This window comes from Epinephelus moara, chromosome 8, assembly GCF_006386435.1.
Source record: "Epinephelus moara isolate mb chromosome 8, YSFRI_EMoa_1.0, whole genome shotgun sequence".
Classification (NCBI taxonomy): domain Eukaryota; kingdom Metazoa; phylum Chordata; class Actinopteri; order Perciformes; family Serranidae; genus Epinephelus; species Epinephelus moara.
The window spans coordinates 8,213,628-8,232,875 of NC_065513.1; the positions used below are offsets into that span (position 1 = coordinate 8,213,628).

The window sequence follows — 19,248 nt, forward strand, 5'->3', positions numbered from 1 at the left end:
CCTGTCTTTCCCCGTTTTATGCCTTGGGATTAATTTTTAATCTGATGAGCCTGTGATACATAAAAGCAAGGTTAGCTACAAGACAATCCATGGCAGGGATAGATTTTGTAGTAATATGTAAATCAGTGTCATCAGTATTTCTGGCAACAACATTTCTACAGTGGCTTGAAGTCTAATAAAGGGCGGATTGATTCAGCAGTATTGTGAGGATTAGGACAGCAGACGCCTCATGTTTATACATGAGAACCAAATGTAATGCTGATGAGCCTGCGGCTTACTGGTAGAACCATCGGTATCCATTAGGACTGCTAACAATGCTAAAAAGCCATTTCTCAGTGAACTGTAATGCTAATAGAGATTTTTTTAAGGGGGCTAGCACCTGGGGAAATGAAATATCATGATAAACTGCATAGTATTTACAGTTGTGATCATCTTTGAGGATGGAATTGTATTTTCTTAGATATTAGTGATATGCAGCTGCAATTTGTTTAGCAAAACCCAATAAGATATCACCACTTTTTATGTCAAAATGGAACTTTTTATTTTGTAATTGCACTTTTTACATTATGATGGCACTTGTTCGTTAATAATGGCACATTCATGGCACATTCAGTGTCAAAAACGGTACTTTTTACGTCATAGTGGTACTTGCTTATTATATCACTTATCACTTATTAATGGGACTTTTTATATCATTATGGCACTTTACATGTTTTTTTAAAGGTTTTTCTTAATTGGACTTTTTCCTGTCATGATGGTAATTTTAATTATATTCAGAGTTTTGTATGACACTGTGTCACAATTGCACGTTATGTCATAATGTTACATTAATTCCATAATACATTTTTTTTTATGTCATCCTGACATCGTTTTATTTCATAATGACATATTTCATGACACTTTTCATGTAATTATGGCACTTTTTCTTTTCTTTTTTTTTATAATGTTTTTCTTAATCAGACTTTTTATGTCATGATAGTGTTTTTAGAATAGCACTTTTATGGCACTCTCTATGTCAAAATGCCATTTTTATGTCGTGGTGGTACTTGTCATTTTATAATAGAACTTTTTTATGTCACAATGACACTTTTGGTTATTTTTTTTTTTTTTTAACGTTTTTCTTAATTGGACTTTTTATGTCATGATGGCACTTTTTGCTTTCATAATGGCACAATTTTATGACAGTCTGTCACTGTCTATATCATCATTGCAGTTTTTATGTTATCATGGTACTTTCACTTTCATAATGGAACTTGTTGTATTGTAATGGAACTATTTATATCCTAACGGCACCTTTCATGACAGTGGTTCTGTCACTGTCCCATGCGTCTTTGTGTCATGAAAAACCCCCCAGAAAAAAAGTAGTATGACTGGGAAAAGTGCCATTATGTAATGATTTCATTTGAACTGGGGAATCTCAAAAAATAAATAAATAGATAAATAAATTAAATAAAATCCATTTTAATAATTTATTAAATTATTAAATGATTGTTATTTTATTATCCAAAATGGATTATATGATTATTGATTTCATTTTTTAAAATCTAGTTAAAATTGTACTTTTTAGGATTACATATTTCACATGCTTATGGTGTTGGCATGGACTTTGCCTTTCAGTCACAGAAATGTTTTTCTTTTTCTAATATGCTCATCAACACCTAACGCCTGAACTGCTGATGCTGACAGTATCTTCACCAGCTGCACAGAGCAATGAAGCCTGAGCACAGAGGATGATTGAAATGGCTCATAGACCTGAGACAACACCTGAGTGCTTGTTGATGTGGAAATTTCTCTCCTCGTCTTGTGAAAACATGTAGCAAACGCTATGCAGTCTGCGATCATCCAGGGTTTCACACGTTTTCACCTGTCAAGTGTGTCACCACGGAAAATATGCTTAGCTGGAAAAAGACCTTCCAGGGGGTGTTGAGGGGTTGAAGATGTGGAGATTCTATGACAACATACTGTAGATTTCAGATTCAAATGTGTCTGAAGCTGTCTGACTGCCTGTCCCAGCCCTTTTACAGATACTTATGGTGTTGCATTGTCCATTTCTTCAAATAATGCTGGTTGTTAATGGTGCGGCTGGTTGAGTGTCGACATTTACAGCAAGTGATGGCTGACCAGTAATGGCATAGTTATAATGGTATACCACACTAGCTTTCAGGGAAATTGCAAATATTCACTTACTGGCACTGTAAAAGAGTGACAGAGTCAACAGCACTCAATCAGCTCTCAGAGCTCACCATCTTTTGAAAGCATAGCTAATGGGTATTTAACAGTGACTATGTTCTTTAGCATTCAATAGTTTTTGAGTGTATCAGTCTCATAACTTCCTCTTCTTCTCCAAATGACATCAGACCAAAACAAAGCATTGGGCCATGTGTGTGCAGATGTTGTTATTCTCTGAGATTACAGATTGTATTAATTTGATCTCTAGTTTTTTACTATAAGTCAGATATTTGCTGTCCGCCCTACACTTGACCCTTTGACCTGTGCCATAAAGAAAGTCTGACAGTGCATATGTTTGTATTTTTGCTTATTGTGGTGTCAGTATTTTTAAATGCTTCATTTCCCTAAAATCTTAACAACCTAAGCTAAAAGGCTATGTAAGTCAGTAAATCATAATTATTGTTAAAAAATATTGAAATAATGTTATAAATTTAAAAAGCACAAACATTTGACATGTTTTTTTTTTCAACAACAACAAAAAAAACATTCCAACCCAAAACTTATTGGCCCAAAAGATTTTTTTCTTTGAGATATCCTTTTCATGAGCAGGATGCAAAGCTGTTTTGATAGTTTCATCTGCAGTAGTAATTTTTTCCCAATGCCTACACTGGAATTCTTTGGTATTGCATATCCCTAAAATCTGTACAACCTAAAAGCTAAAATGTCATGTAGGTTAATAAATCACAATAATTGATAAAAGTATTGACATTGCGTTCGATAAAAAATAAATAAATAAATAAACAAATAAATAAATAAATACAGCAGTCACTCCTATTGACCTTTTTGACCTGCTTCTCTGCTCAACTGGCTACACCACATGTTTTCACTGTATTTTGGACAGCTTGTAGCATGATGTAATGACATCATCACAAGCTAACAACGTCATGGCGCAAAAAAATTAGTTTTTTTTATTTCAGATGGATTTCAAACAGAATCATGTAAAGCACAAACTCTGTCAGTTACGGCAGGACAATACTGTGTCAACACCGTGCATTTTCTAGGGGTGTTAATCATCAGAGGATTCACAATACAATATTATCATGATTTTAAATGTGTCACAATATACTTCGTATTGGAATAAATTATGTTGCGACATATTGCAATTTATTACCTTTTTAAACTGTAAATTATGTTACCAAAGGAAAACTTCATCAACATCTGTTTTATCTACGATAAAGTTTTCAGTCTGTTCATCTCACTTCAGCCATTTGTAAAAATGTATGTAATGTATGTGGAAAACTGAAAAAGCAATTGATTATATTATTGTAGTAGGCTACCTAAAGTTGAATTTGTATTTGTAATGTTAATAATTTAAATAATTAAAAAAAAAATCATGGCACTGTGTGACAATACGATATTGCCACACAAAAATATCGCAATACTATGGGTATCTTTTTTTCCCCCTGCCTGTAGCATAACATTATGACGTCATTGCATGTGGACAATGTGATGGCACGAAAGACAGAAGTCCTAGCTTTCTATTTCAAAAAGAATGAATGCTCTAAGGGCGGCACGGTGGTGTGGTGGTTAGCACTGTCGCCTCACAGCAAGAGGCTCCCTGGTTCGATCCCAGGAGGGAGTCCTTCTGTGTGGAGTTTGCATGTTCTCCCCGTGTCAGCGGGTACTCTGGCTTCCTCCCACAGTCCAAAGACATGCAGGTTGGGGATAGGTTAATTGATAACTCTAAATTGGCTGTAGGTGTGAATGTGAGTGTGAGAGGTTGTCTGTCTCTATGTGTCTGGTGACCTGTCCAGGGTGTACCCTGCCTCTCGCCCAATGTCAGCTGGGATAGGCTCCAACGACCCTAAAGAGGATAAGCGGTTACGAATATGGACGGATGGATGAATGCTCTAGCTCTAAGTTTTTTATTTTAGATTGATTTTAAACAAGATCATGAAAACAACAACCCCCGGTGGCTGCCCGGAAGAGGTGTGTTTTCAATATGGTTACCATTAAATTCGCTTTTGATTGAGTAATTGATTAATCTACTAATAATTAAAGCTCCACAGTGTTTCCGAAAATGGCGATATAAACAACAATCATTTTAAAAGAATTGCTAAGTTACATAGAGTCTCACGTTTTGTCAGGTTTCTTCAGCCTGGATTTACCCCTAACCTTAAATTTGGTGATGCAGTCACTGTGTGGGCCACTTATAGAACTTCGAGCTTGATTTTTCCCAACATACTATTGTAATAAAGGCAGTGGAGCTGTTTGGGTTCTGACATTTATTTATTCCAAACTTCTGTAAATATTAAACCTATCACTTTCTGAGCAGCAGAGGATTTTTATGAGAAAAGAGGCTTTCCTAAACTTTCCAGGCTGAAGACATATTGTGTGCTATCAGTCAGCTGTAGGTTATATAGAGCAGCAAAATGAGCCTTTAATAATGTGAAAAAGTTTCTGTAAGCTGATGAATAGAGTGAAATGTTCAAAGAGAAAACATGTTTTATTGCTGTTATGTAGGGTCATTGAAGAAGAGTCTCAGCAGAGGATATCATGAGTGGCAGATATTTGATATTTAATAAACAGCCAATATCGACCCATCAGTTCATAAGAAACGCCTTCAAATAATACAAGGGAAAGCATCCCACCTTGAGACTAAGCAGAAACAGGATATGTGAGCAGCCCTAACATGGGGATTTGCTTCCCAATCTCTCTCCCTCTCTCTCTGTTGCCCTTTCTGGGAAGTGCAGCAGCCTGTCAATAACTGTCAAGGGCTGTCTCAGTCAGTCAGGCCTGTAAGGCTGCTTGGGCCTCTGGTGAAACAGGAGGATCTAACAGAAGCAACCTATAACTGACACAGCTCCAGATCTATGCTCTGTAATCACTGGGGAGCCCACCTCTCAAACTGCAGCCTCGCCAGCCGCCTGACAGTGGACACATGTGCCATGTAATTGCTTTTCATACCATTCAACCTTTTAAAATTGATTACAGGCCATGTAATAGGCTTTACTGAGAAGCAAACAGGCGGGGTGGGGGTGGAATATTGCTTGACACTGTCATGCTGCAAAACGTGGATCTGTAAACAATGTGGCCAGCTCTTCTTTCATGCAGTGAGGCTACGCGCATTGAGTCATCACCCACAAAGGGGCTAATCCCCCCGGGGCCTGTGTTTGACAGACCACCTAGCAAATGAATGAAAAAAAATGAAAATCTCTTGCTGCTCTAAGAGTTGTTTTCTTCTCAGTTACTCAACAGAAGCAGCTGCTCGGCTCTGATGTCTTTGTGCAAGTTGGCATGGTGGTGTACATAAAAATAAGATTGTGTATATCCTGTCTATGGATACCTGTTTTTGCTTGTGTGTGTGTGTGTGTGTGTGTGTTTGTTTTCAGTTGGGCAAAATGGGTTGTGAGCTTCTGTACATGCTTGTACAGGCGGCTGTTGGTCATTTTTAATAATTATACAATAAGCAATATGCCGCACACATTGGTGATCCTTTCTTTATTAAGGGTTTGGACTGTCTTGTTGGACTTGGCTAACACTAGGATGAAATTAAGGTTACCGTCTTGTGTTGCTTACTTTTATACTTTACTAATAACGTAACCCAACTGCAAGAATAAATGTTTTGGCTGTGGCTCAGAGGTAGAGCGGGTCACCCACTAATTGGAAGATCGGCCGTTTGATGTCTTGTCTCCAGTATGCTTGGGCAAAATACTGAAACCCAAATTGCTTCCGATGGCTGTTCCATCGGTGTGTAAATGCTTACTGAGTATCAGGTGACACCACCTATGGTAGCCTCGGCCCCCGGTGTGTGTATGTGTGTGAATGGGTGAACGTGACATGTAGTGTAAAAGCACTTTGAGTGGTCACACGACTAGAAAAGCGCTACACAAGTGCAGTCCATTTACCATTTATTTTTTGCAAACCACAGATACTTTACATTTGTACTCTGTGTTGGTGGTGTAATCATGCCTGAAAATGCCGCCAATGTCACGCTAAAAAACAGCCAGTTATGTCGTTTGGTCTTGAACAGTGGTCTGCAGCATTGGCAGCCATCTCACCTAGGTGTCACATCTTCCACCATTCCTTCCACCTCCTGGTGACAAAGTAATCTTACATACATGTATTCGGAATATATACCATATACAATTAACTCTGGAACTCTACCTTAAGCAGCCGGGGTGAGGGACAAGAAAGGATTATAACTTGAACTTCCCAAGTGAGGGTGCTACAATTAATCTGCCACCAGTCGTTATCAGCCGATATTCGTTCTGAATAGTGTGAAGGCTGAGCAGTTGATGCAAAATGTGAAACAATTTCTCTTCATGCTGTAAAATTCACTTCTCAGGTGGTTCTGACAAACTGTAGCTGAACATTCACTGTCACATTTCTGGTTTCCTTCTAACCTGACATCCAGCTCACCTGCCTGTCCTGAGTGCAGACACAACGTCTCTCTTTCCCTGTATGCCACACACACCACTGAACACTTCTGTAAAGGCTGCGATACTGTGCTGTTTTCTGACTGTTTCACATTTAGCTGTGTTTTGTCCTATATGGTGACAACATGACCGACATGGGTCGCTTTGTTGCTGTGACTGGAAAGGCAGGGGGCAATTACAACAATTTTTGGTTTTGATATCATTACTTAAAAACCTCTTGAACTTTTTGGATACATTTATATTTAGGTAGTATAGTATAGTATAGTATAGTATAGTAGTAGTATGTTATAGTATCTGTGCTTTACTCATTAACAGCCATCAGTTGTTTTTACAAGCAATGTTAGCGTCTCAATATTGATATATGTGAGAGCGCTAGATGTCAAATGTTACATTTGCCTCCATGTGCAGGGGCAATGTTAATCACAAATGGGATATGGAGAGCATTTTGCTGAATGAAATTTGAGAGATACAGCTGTGTACAAATGTATGTCTAAAGCCCTTCTCATGTCGGTAGATGCGCTAAATATTTTTTGGCAGTGCAAAATAAAACACACACTGCAGAACCGCTGCTGGAAAAAAATCCTAGGGGAAACACTGATCTCCGGGGGATTTGATTTCCTGCCACACAAGGAGGACAGCAAAAGTGGTGTTGGTGTTTCCTTCCACTCAGTTATTTTATGTTCATATAGTACATATTCCTAATAGATAGATAGATAGATAGATAGATAGATAGATAGATAGATAGATAAAAGCAACTAAATGCACTTTGGTGAATTACTGTACCTGTAATCTGTTGATTTTTCTTCTTTACTGAAGCAAATCGAAACCAGCTTAAACCTGAAAAGTAGCAAATGTATGGATGGTATGCTTTGTGAAATGGTTGGCAGTACTGTAAAGCAAACATAGCAAAGCATGCAAATCTACTGGTCTTACGAGAGTCAAATCAGATTACTTTTAGAGTTCATGTTGAGGTTAGCATGAGAGAGAATGTCAGTGCATTCACCCACAAGTATCACAAATGGAAGTGTGTGTTTTTGAGCACTGTCCTTTCAGTGTCTCCAGCACCTATATTCTGGAGTTCACTCAGCGGTCTACCAGTCCTGGTGCGTGCACAGCCTTTTCCTGCATTTTTGTTCAGGCAATCTTACTCTAGTGTCAAGGATTAGTCTGACACCTCCTGACTCTCTGCCTTTCAAATGAGGAGGACTCCTGCTGAAAAGCTGAGAGGGTGCTCACCATGTAAAGCCGATACTCACACTGCTGACGCTCACCATCTTTGCCCTCCACCTATCTCAGCTCCTGTAAAAAATCCATGAGAAGTCCCCAGTGATCCTGTAGATGTGAGAGGAAGAATGTGTGGTTTTAAAGGACTTTGGCTGTGAAGCGGCTCTGTGAAATAGTAATGTCCAACTCAGTCAGGAGACCCAGCAAGGAAAAGCGTATGGTGCTGTCAGGTTGATCTTTCAGGAACCCTTCTCTTCCAGTGTCCACTTTAGTGGGGTTTGCAAAGGATTGATGCTGAGGTAAGCTGTCAATCTAGTGACAGGAATGGGTTGTGGTTTTGAGACACAGCAGGGCCACTTAATACATCAACAGCCTTGTTTGACATCACTTAGCTTTTAAAACAGGAATGGTGTTGAAATGCTAATCTTAGCTAGGCCTGGGACAATCAGCGATCAAATCGTATATTGGCGATTGGAGGGTTGCCAGGCGATTTGCTAGGTATCAAGGCGATTTAAAAAACAAAAAAAACAAAAAACAAAACAGCGCTCTACCGTGCTTTAAGAGATGTTTTTGGGGGAAATACATGACTGTCAGAGAAGCCCCGTTTACAAACAGACCTACAATCCATCTCCTCTCCTCTCCTCTCCTCTCCTCTCCTCTCCTCTCCTCTCCTCTCCTCTCTCTCTCTCTTCTCAGCGGAGGGTGCCCTGTCAGCCCTGCGTTGACAGTGACAGGGCGCATCTCTTTGATTCAAAGCTACACAGCCCGTTTGCTCATGCTTCCGGGTCGTTCAATAGAGTAATTGCAAATAAATATTGTTTTAATGTGTAACTACTGAAATGTTCACAAGGGCTTTCATAAATTCCTACAATGTTGCGGCACTGCTGCCTTTGCAGGTTAAAAGTTAATGACAGCGACTTGAAGTGAGGAGGAGCAACACGTGTGCTGCGCTGACAAGCCGGAGATGCTCAGTTTTGCATGTGATGCAAAATATTAAAATAACGTTGTACTGATCGACGTAAGACACGTGCCAAGGCCGTAACTCCCCACATGCCAAGGACGTAACCTGAAAAGTGGGGATCACCAAAATTATTACAATTCACTGTGTAATGAAACGTGTTACATTTAAAGGCAATCTACTCAGCTGTTATGACATTTCACTCTAAGAAAAACATTTAAAAATATGATCCCACCAAAGGAAGAGCCAAGGGATCACCACTGTGATTAGTATATCCTCATTTATTAGTATTCACCTTGTACAAAATTCCATGGCAATCTATGTGAAGATATTTCGATGGCAGTTATGGTCGACCAGCTGACTAACATTGCTTTACCCAGAGCTATCTTTTAGCTGGGCTAATAACATAACGGCCAAATTTGAATTAAATTTAGTATGGATCTTTCTAGTTCCTAGAGGATAAATCCTACAAATGCTGATGACCTTTTAGCCTTTTCCTTTAAAATCCTATTACACTTACCCTCCTCTTGTTGAACTTCACCACTCTCGCGCCAAAATGGCAACTTTCCACACAAGACATCTAAAGCCTTTTTCAACATTTAGACTGCCCTAAAGAAATGTTACGATCCAGGGCAAAAACCCCTGGGTTGGCGCAAAATCTGTCACAATGGGTCGCTTTAATCAACACGGTCACACTTTGGAGTCATTAAAACCGGCGCTTGGTCAGTGACTTATGGCGCCAGACATCAATGAAAAAGCCCATCCCTTCATGTGGGCACGATACGCAGCTGTCATGTTATTGAATAACGTCCCTGGTAGCGTCAGGGGGAAACAGTGGTACAACAACCAGAAGTCTGAGTAGGGCGGGCAGGAGAGGTGGTGGATGGATCCAACAACCACCGACTTTCACCCAGGAGGCCAGTGTTTGCTTCCCGTATGTTTGTAAAGCCAAACCCTGTTCTTTTTTTCCTAGACCCAACCATGTGCTTTTGTTGTCTAAACCCAATCACGTGCATGTGTTGGCTAAACGTACCTTGTACTTATGTGAAGAGGTCAGAGTGAGAATGTGTTGCTTTGTTGCAAGATGTGTCAGTTTTCAGATGCAACAGTTTGTCTTTATAATAGCCAAAACAACATGACCTTGTAGTTTGAGCACTTTTGAGTGGTGTCTAATGAGAATGCAACATGAAACTGGGAGCAGGGAAGAAACAGGTAGGTAGTGGCAGGGCTGGGTATCACTACCCTATACCTGTAAGCTATCAACTAAAATAACCCAGAACCAAGAGGTATTAAAACATTTCCAGTAAAAAAAATGCCCACATATGATTCTTTTTGCACCATGATCTGATCCCGAACAATCTGAACTGCCCAGCAGTGGTTCCAAGCTTCAGATTCACTTGAGATCCATTCAGAATGGCCCAGTAACCCGCTTTTGGACTGAGACCCACCAGTTTGGAGCCACTGTGTTAGATAATGTAACCATGTGATGCTAGCAGTTGTCCCTGTCACTGTGTGTGTCTTCCTATGCTGACTGTCACAACTCCTGCAGCAGCATCAACAACCCAAACAGTCTGTGGTATATTGTAGTCGAACACAGTGTGTTTGATGGAGTTTGCAGTTCAGAATGCTGAGATGCCACCAAACATTTGCCAACTTCTTCACTTAATGGGTATTGAATGAAGTACTCTATTAGTATCAGAATTATGTTAAGGGTACTGGCAGTGGTATCATCATTTTTAAAAAAAAATGATACCCAGCCCAAGGTAATGGACACACAAACTTGTTTTTGGTGCTTTACCATTGTGCTTATCCACAGCAGTCAAGGATCTCACTAGTCTTGTGCACCCCTATGTTAACATAAGAGCAGTCAGGGACAGAGGACAAAGTACTGTTTTGTAAGCAGTACAGCGATTCTAAGATTGAGAAGTCTTGTCGTCTGCACATGGCTTTAAAAGGCAGGTCTGCATGGAGAGTGGCTGAGCAGATTCATGCTACCAAGAACCCCATGACCTCAGAATCAACACCACAAAATTGTCAATATGTTGTTTGTGGTCCAGCACCTTGGCATTGTGGTATCTAACAAACATGGCAGCCTCCAGGGTCCACTGGCACAGCTTGTTTCTTAGGAAAAGGTCTTGCAGTCAATATTCCACAAGTCCATAGCCACTTTTTTAAAGCTGCATGACTATACACCATCATTAAACTCTGCACTTTCTCAGTCCTTCCTTGCATATCCAAACAGGCCATGTAATGCTTATTGCCCTAGCAGGTCTCTAAGAGATTGTTGATTTAAATCTGTTTTTGTTCAACATGGTCCCCTGGCTCCCGGGCTTTGTCAGCCAGCCTGAGCCGACAGTACCACCACCATGTCATCTGTGTCCCTGTATGCAGATTGATACCCAGGGCATTTATCAGCTGCAGGTCCACTGCACTGAGCCTTATGTTAAGTCAGGTGGAAAACTGTGACTGGCAGCAGATAGGGTGAGGGAGCATTTTAGAGGCAGTGTTAAAATTAACCAGCTTAATGAGGAAATAAGTGACTTATTGGCGCCGCAGTCATTTCCTTCATTAAGGCTGATATTTATGAGCATCCATCACGAGTGGAGCAGCCAACGCTACGGCTCCAGGTTTATGGAGCGTGGATTGTCACCTTGTTCCAATTATCTGCTACCTTTGGATGTGCTGAATGTTTAAACATTCAGAGAAAAGGACCTGGTGCATCATTAGTTGTTGTACAATGTGAAAAAAAAAGTGAAAGGAGAAGCTCGTCTGGGCTCAGCAGTGTCGGGTTATTTTTATTCATCATGGCAGCAATTAGCTGATTAGAGTAAGGATGCTCAATGGTGAGGAAGGTGTTGGATGGTGGAGAATTACATGCCCCAACCATTAAATGTGTTAGTGCTTTGAATTATGTTGAAGCAGTGTTTCTCTCTGGTTGAACAATTTCAGCTTTATTAGCAGACTTCCATATAAATTTGTGAAAGCAATAAAAGCTGTTGCCTTGATCTTTAGTCAGCACTGGCATTCATGCTTCTATTTCTGACATTATTGGTAATTACATTAACACAAAGAACACAAAAAAGATTTTCAATAACATAAAATTGCCTACCAGACTGGCCTGTTTTTTTTTATAAATATACTGTACAGTAATCCTCTAAGAATTGAACGTCTAAAGAATAATGGTAGAAATTAATATATTAATCTGAAGCTTTTTGGAAGCCTAAAATGAAGATGTCATTGTAGAGATTTGGACTCACAAGGTTTGGAAACTCATTAAAAATAGTTGATTGGGTATTATAACGGGTAACATACAGTACATAGACGCAGACGCCATGCAGATGGGAGTAAGGAAACAAAAAAACAAAATAAGCTGAGCCACTGAATCTCCAAGTCTCTGGAACTCTAAAGCATGGGAGGAATTAACAGCATTCGTCCATAAGATGTTTTGTCATTTGGTGATTTGGTGATGGTGGTGGGAAGAGCTGTCTTACACGTTGCTTGACAACCTCCCATAGATATTCAGCTGGTTTGTGATCTGGGGACTGTAAAGCCTATAGCAGAGTGGTTCCCAGACCTTTTGACTTGGCCTCTTAAAATAAAGCAACGTCAAGTTGTAAACCATAAACTGTATTAAATAACGGACGTAGCCACAGTGACCATACCTATTGGTTTGTGGACTCCCATTTTTGAGTTTGGCATTTTCTTGGATTTTTGCAGCAAGAAGTGATCATATTTGAACAAGAGGGTGGAGGTAACCCAAATGGGGGCTGCTGGCTTGGTTAGTAGTTAGCGTGCATTTACAGCTATGGTTAACTGTGTTAATACTAATGCTAATTTTTGCTACCAAAAAATAGGCTTAAAACCAATAAAACACAATGTACTTACTCAAAAAACTGAACGTCCGACTCCTTAGAGCAGGGTTAGGCAACCTGAGAAAAAAGGAAATAATACACAAAAATGGAAAATGGGTCTTTCTTTATTATGTTTTTAACATCTTCATTTTTATTTATCATTGTTGGAGACCGAAAGAAATTCTTACATTCTCCAATTGTAAAAATGTTTTAACATACCTTCAACTAAAATGTGCGTCATATCTACAGCCTGGCACCTTTTTCTCTAAACTTTTCCAAACCTCAACAGTGGTGGCTAGTCTTGAGCCTCACTAGCTAGGCTAGCAATAGATTCCAAATCCATAAAAGCAAATTCCTCAGAGGAAAATACAGAATAAAATACTGGGCAGAAAGATTTGTTTGCTTTCACCACCACTGCTGCAAAGTTTAAGTACCAAATAATCATAAATAGCCCGCTGCAGAGGAGCCATCTTGTGGTAAAACGTATTTTTGAATGCTCACTTAGACCTACTTGTCATGTCGATAGGCTAATTTAGACTTAATATGCAGTGTTACCATAAGGCTCAAATATGTTTTGCGGCTCCAGTCAGATTATTTTGAAATATTTTTGGTCAAAAATGGCTCTTAGTTAAGGTTGCTGACCTCTTCCTTAGAGGGTTTTTTAGTTCAACCAAACACTGAACATGAGAACAGGCCAGCGGTGTAGGGGGTATATGCAGGTTTACAGTATACCCACATATCAGCCAAAAAGTCATTGGTATATATTGGAGAGTATACCCACCTCATCAACTACCACTGCACCACTGGGCCATGTCCTTAATTAGGTGCAACTTTAGACCTTAGTAACATAAAAATTCATCCCCCTGTACAGTTGTCATGAATGCAAAAATTAGCTATAGAGACCAAAACCTTTTTTTGTACGAGGCTGTTAACATGTTTGTAAAGCTGGGCATTTTAACATGGCGGTCTATGGGGACTGACTTAAATTTGGAGCCAGCCTCAAAGTGGTCATTAGAGGAACTGCTGTTTTTGGCTCTGATGCGTTGGCTTCATTTCTCATTTCATTTCATTATCATTTAGAATATCAATACAATGCATAATTTTAGAAGAAACTATCAAGAAAGCTATCCACACATTCTCAAGCCTAACAAAAAACAAAACTTGCATACTCATATGAGCATTGACAGGGTCATTGGTTGCCCTGTTACTTTCCGACCACAGCAGCTCAGCAAAGAAATAAAGTCCCCGGAGATGCAAAGTGGGACTTTTTGTTCTGAAAAGTTTGTAACTTTGGAAGATATAATCTTGGCTTGGATAACTCAGACATACAAAGTCTTATTCTGACTTTAGATCAACTTTAGAATGTGTTTTTGCACAGAAAGAGCACTGTGGATTTGTCTCTTGTCCTTTCCACCGGAGTTGTGTAAATTAATCACCTCTCTTCTCTGTATTCAGGTATGAACCTAAATGTGAACTGTTTTAAGATAAGATAGGACAAGATAAGATAAGATGCACTTTTATTGATCCCACAATTGAGAAATTCCAGTGTTACAGCAGTCAAGGGGAAAGAGTCAGATTAAAGATTTTGGTGCTAATAAGGCTGCTGTGTACTTTACTTGACCACCATGCATGTTTGACCTTTTATTTTCAGTTGGTATTTTGAGGCTTCAAAACCCCCTGATACACTGAGAAGTATATAATCTTTCAATTGAAGTCATAACATACAGTAAAATAATAACATAATAAAGACAGGGACCATTTTGTGAATATAATTTTCTCGGCTGCTGCTGTAATCAACTCCCAAATTATCCTCCTTCCAGTTCACAGGGTTATTTAAAAGTAGATGCAATACCCATTGTTTTGTTGAAATTGCTTTGCAGTTAACAGCCATTATTTATTCACACCACTTGTAAGTACTTCACTTTTATATTTATATATCAAAATTGAAATTGTGTTGGTGAAGTTAGTGAAATATTCAGATCATAGTATCTGCTCATGTAAGAGCTGTCTTGTTTTCCTATAATGTATACTCAGAAGAGAAACTTTGCACTTTAGGAAAAAAACGCCTCCAAAGTTTGCCAGAGTCAAAGCACAGTGTGCAGACGGGCACCAGCAACAATCCTTTGAAAATAGCTGTCTTGCAGATACGTGTTGACAAGGCACAGGTTGCACCAGGTTACACAAAGTTCTTACATTCTTTGAGAATCCAACAGTTTGTCTAAAGATGAGAATGATAATTATCTGCAGGGTGTCATCATAAGTTGTTCATTGTAAAAAGAAAGAAAAAAGACAAAAGCAAGGCTCTGTGTGACATAGAGGATGTATAATTTATACAGCTAAGAGCTGAGCTGAAGACAACCTCAGTGTGTGTGGAAAACAGTTTGTGGTAGCTGGTGTAATAGCTTGCCTCCACATGTGGTTATATACTGTATATGGACAAAGAAAGACTGCCGTCCCTCTGAGAGCAAAACTTGGCTTAAATTGCAGGGCTGCCTGTGATTTTCAACATTAAGAAACCCGGGCCACATTGATTTCTTCACAGCATATTCTTTCGCTGTTATTCGTTTTTTAAATGCCATGTATGACATGAATACCTAATTGGCTACAAATGTATTAAATAGGGTGGAAGCAGGGCTGGAGAGGAATTAGAAATCTGACAGGAGTCAGTTTTGCATCAGATGTGTGCACTGGCCTGAGTTCCTCTGCAGATAGAAATAATGAATTAATTTCATACACCGTCCCCGAACCCATCATCCACTTTTGCCCCTCTCATCCACCATTATTCAGTTATTCACTGATTATGTAAAAACTGCTGGTGTTGAGCGTTCTGTGTTGTTTTTCATAACAGTCATATTGTACCTGTATGTTTACTGTTTTTCCTGCTTGTTCCACTTGTCACACACAATTCCGTGTCATTTACCTGCTTGTACAGCAAAATCTTTCTGCGTGCAACAAATGTGTATAATGTTATACTGTTTATTGTACTGATGGGAGAGGTGGTGGATGGATCCAACAACCACTGACTATCACCCGGTAGGTCGGTGTTCGCTTGCCATTAAGATTGTAAAGCCAAACCCTGTTATTTTTGCCTAAACCTGACCATGTGTTTTTGTTGAAGAAAAAAAACATCAATTTGGGTACAGATATAGTGCACGTATTTTGAGAGAGATTGTATGCAAACTGTACATTTCTTGTGAAAACGGAAGCATGAAACAGACAATGTATGTAACAGGCAGAGGTTGACATGGTGTCCCAGAACGTCAACACCCAATGCTTTCATGCAATGCACGTCATATCTCGATGTTGAAGTCCATGACTAAACGTCGATATGTGACAAGATTGGAGTGAGAATATGTTGCAGAACCAGATATTTTCCACTCCTTCGTCTTTGTTAAAGGTCCAGTGTTTAGGATTTAGGCAGATCTATTAGAAGAAATTGAATGTAACAGTCACACCTATGTTGTCATTAGTGAATACTCACCTGAAATCACTGTGTTTCATTACCTTAGAATGAGCCCTTCATAGTTGGTCATCTTCCACAGAGTTCACCTTGTTGCACCACTATATTTATACCAACCTGGTCTTAAAGAAATACGTGAAAAGACCACAACCTTTTCACACCGTATTATGTGGTGCTGGCATGTGTTGTGTTGAAACAACCAGGTCTCACTCCAAAGTTGTCGAAAATTGGTGCTTAGTCAGTAGGGGTGGGGGGAAAAAAATCGATTTTTAGATGCATCGAGATTCTGTCTTGAACAATGCGAGCATTGATGTGGAAAACTCATAATCGATTTTAATTTTATTTTTATATTTATTTTTCAAATTACCGTAACTCCTTGACCATTCACGCTATTGACATAATTCCAGATTCTGAAAGCTGAAAAGCAGAGCTTTCCAGTGTTATATGGTACATTACAGTAGTGATGTCATTACCTGTGAAGGAGGGGAGGGAAGTGAGCACAGCAGGAGGAGAGTGACAGCTGACGAGGAGAGTGCAAGTTGGAGTGATTTAGCGGTGTTTTAGCAGAGTTTTGGTGAGTTTTAGTGGAGTTTGGGTGGCGTTTTCTTTGTAAATACTATTTAGTGTTGTAAATAATAGTATTTGTGTTTTTTTGAGAGCTTTTATATGCCGTGTTTTTGAGTGTTTTTTGCCGTGTTTTCGTCGTGTTTTCACCATAGTTCGTAGTTTTGCCATCGTTCGTCTTTTTTGCAATAGTTTGTATTTTTATAGCTCAAACATAGTTATAATCAGTTATAGTTTTGTAAATACTGGAGGAGAAATGTCGAGGAGGTCGTTTTGTAAATACTGGAGGAGAAATGTCGAGGAGGTCGATGAGGGACAGGAGAGTCCCGTTGAGATGTGTAGTCATCTCAACCACAGTAAGTAATACAGTTTGTATGCACTGGATATGTATTCCCAGTTTTATTACAATAATGTTTTTCAATATCTAGTGTAAATTTTCTTATTGGCTAGTTTTAGAATCGAGAATCATCTTATAATCAAAATCGTTGCCCTCAGAATTGGAATTGAATCGAATCGTGAGGTGCCTAGAGATTCCCACCCCTATTAGTCAGTGACTTTTAGCGTAGACATTGACGAAAAAAGCTGTCCTTTTACATTAGCATGATACGCGGCTGGTTGCTGTTATTGTTCAGTTGTGCCTGGTGGCATCAGGAGGAAACGCGGTGGGACACTGCATCAGCCTGAAATATTGGCCCTCAACCCCAGGGGCTTACTGTTGTCAGACAATACCGATGGGTTCTGAGATTGTACGTTGTTGTATTATGGAAGTAGGCCAGTAAATGAACAATTACTCTAAACTGTCAGTGATGACAGATGAGAAGCCCTTTGACCAAAACCAGGCCATAAGACCTTACTGAGCCATATTCCTTAATCTAAGAAAAATGGAGGGAGCATGGTTTTATGCCTTCGCGCTGGCAATAGCTGTGGCCGGAGGCATTATGTTTTGGGGTTGTCTGTTCATCCGCTCGTACGTCTGTATGTTTTTCCCATTCTTGTGAACACAAGAATGGGAAAAACATGTATCTAAGAACACCTCAAGGGAGTTTCTTTAAATTTGGCACGTGTCCACTTGGACTCAGTGATGAACTGATTAGTTTTTGGTGGTCAAAGATCAAGGTCACTGTGATCATGTCTGTCGGATTTTCGTGAATGCAATATCTCAAGAACGCCTTGTGGGAATTTCTTCAAATTTGGCACAAAGGTTGACTTGGACTCAAGGATGAACAGATTAGATTTGAGTGGTCAAGGTTAAAGGTCAAGGTCATTGTGAAATTGCATCCATCTCATTCTCATGAAAGTGATATCTCAAGAGGGGGAATTTCTTCAAATTTGGCACAAACCACAGCTTGGACTCATTGATAAACTGATCAGATTTTGGTGATCAAAGGTCAAGGTTAGTGTGACCTTTGCATCTGTCTCATTCATGTGAACATAATATCTCAAGAAATAAGGGAATTTCTTTAAATTTAACACAAATGTCCATTTGGACTGAAGAACAAACTGATTAGAATTTTGTGTTTGAAGGTCAAAGGTCAAGGTCCCTGTGACCATACAAAATATTTTTTTTGGCCATAACTCACAAATTGATATGCTAACTATGACAAAATTTCACACAAATGTCTAATAGGATAAAATGGTGAAGTGATGACATTTTATATTAAAAAGGTAAATGCTCAACTTCACTGTGACATCATAATGTTTTGCATAAAGCACTTTTCTGGTCATTACTCAATGTCATATCTCAGAAACAGAACACTTATCTTGGGTGTCCACCTTGAAACTATCCTGACTGTACAGATCTTCCGTGCTGTTGGGCGGACTGTGGGTGTGAAGCATCCGTATTTTCACAGGCGTGGATGTAAACTGAAGGAGAAACTTGACTGGTGGGCAGAGGCATACAACTACAGGATGCTAATTCTAGTTTTAAACTCATGCTGAGATACAAAATTGGTAATCTCTACCATAAACTAAAACAACATCACCTGTAATTCTGTTGCATTGCTGTGCATTTTTTGTGTTGTTCACAAACTGCTATGCTCTGCCTTTTTTTTGTGACTTTTTTTTTTACTCTGTCATGGATGCAGCTTGAAATGTACAGTATATGAGTGAGTATATGACTTAAAATACAGATTTTCAGTAGTATTATAAAATACAACACTGTTACAGTAAAGAGAGTAAACGTAATTAAATTCTTCCATGTCTAGTATTCTAGTACATCACTAGTTTTCACCCATAATTCCTCCTGCTTTTACAGCACATCTATTTGCATGCCCCGAATGTGTATACATTAACATATAATGTACCTCACTATGTCATCTAATGGAAGATTTGATCAGAATACATCAGCCCTGTTAGTGCCTGGCTTTGTTCATTTTTTCAGAAAGCATTGAACACAAAGAAAACAGGTAATAACAGCGGCGTGAATAGCTAAAGGAAGTGTGTGTAGTAGCACTATGATAAAGACATCTAGCTGTCCTGCAGTAGGTAATATCAGCATATTATTTCCATTCATTCACCTCCCTGCCTGTTTGTTTTATGTGTGGCCTCTCTTTACACCTGCATCCATTCATTTACCCATTTAAC

General features: G+C 39.3%; 1 protein-coding gene across 1 annotated transcript in view; it reads left to right on the top strand.

The window, feature by feature from the left end:
• unc5db (unc-5 netrin receptor Db) overlaps positions 1–19,248 on the top strand; it is a 274,435-nt gene that overhangs the window by 102,205 nt on the left and 152,982 nt on the right.